The sequence below is a fragment of the Elephantulus edwardii genome, unplaced genomic scaffold (assembly GCF_000299155.1).
Source record: "Elephantulus edwardii isolate Elephantulus edwardi_28Jun2011 unplaced genomic scaffold, EleEdw1.0 scaffold00113, whole genome shotgun sequence".
Taxonomy (NCBI): domain Eukaryota; kingdom Metazoa; phylum Chordata; class Mammalia; order Macroscelidea; family Macroscelididae; genus Elephantulus; species Elephantulus edwardii.
The window spans coordinates 11,206,458-11,207,517 of NW_006399863.1; positions in this window are offsets into that span (position 1 = coordinate 11,206,458).

Below are 1,060 nucleotides of genomic sequence, written 5' to 3' on the forward strand. Positions count from 1 at the left end.
TTATAGAAAAAAAAGTACAAAAATGTCCTCTCGTTATGTTGGAAACTACTCATACTTTGAGAGCTGCTAGTGATGGAGGTGTGCGTATGAGTGCGTTCATGGAGTTCTGTGCAAAGAACTCTGCTCAAGAAATCCAGTCCAGGAGGGGACTCCAGCTTTCGTCCTCTGATATTAGCAACTAACCCTCTAAATTTGAAAGATGTAATTTATCAACAATGTAATGTTTGAGGGGCAAAAACCCACAACACAACTCTGAGTCAAATTAGCACATGTCAGGATGTTCCTTCTCTAACATCTATAGTGTTGAAGGAGGTTAACGTTTTAACATTTGGAAAATGAGTTGTGCAGAAATAGGATTTTAATTCAGGATTCTAATTTTGACTCCTTCAGAGCTGAGAGTTAAACTAGGAAGCTTTTTAAACTCCCTGGCTTCTATTTCCAAGTCTCTGAATGGGAAAGGTTCAAGTGAGGGGTAGTTAGTGCTCGTAATGCCTCATCATCCTTGCATCAACACGAGTTTTATTGCTGAGAGTCAAGAGGACATGAACTACTTGCTGCAGAAGATTATAGACTAAGCCTTCCGTATGGGTTACATCTCAGTATTAAGAAAACAGATATTCTCACAACTGCACTTATAGGTAATATTAAAACAGTTGGAGAAAAGATAGAAGTTGTCAATGATTTTATCTTATTTGGATCCACAACCAACATGCATGGTAAAAGCAGTTGAAAAATCAAGACGTGTTGTAGTGGGAAAAATCTGTTGTCAAGGACCTCTCCAGAGAGCTGAAGAGCAAAGATGTCAGTTTAAAGCAAAGGTGTGCCTGATCCAATATATAGTCTTTTTAATTACTTCCTGTGCATCTGAAAATTGAACAATGAATGAGGGTGGCAGAAGAATTGATGCCTTTGAATTGTGCTATTGGAGAAGAGTAGTGACTATTCCATTGTAGCTAGGGGGCTTCTTGGAGACAAGTATGATGAAACTTCAGACTTTGGGCATTTTGTCAGAGAGACCTAGTCCTTAGAAAAGTACATAATGTGGAGGATCAGAGAAAGT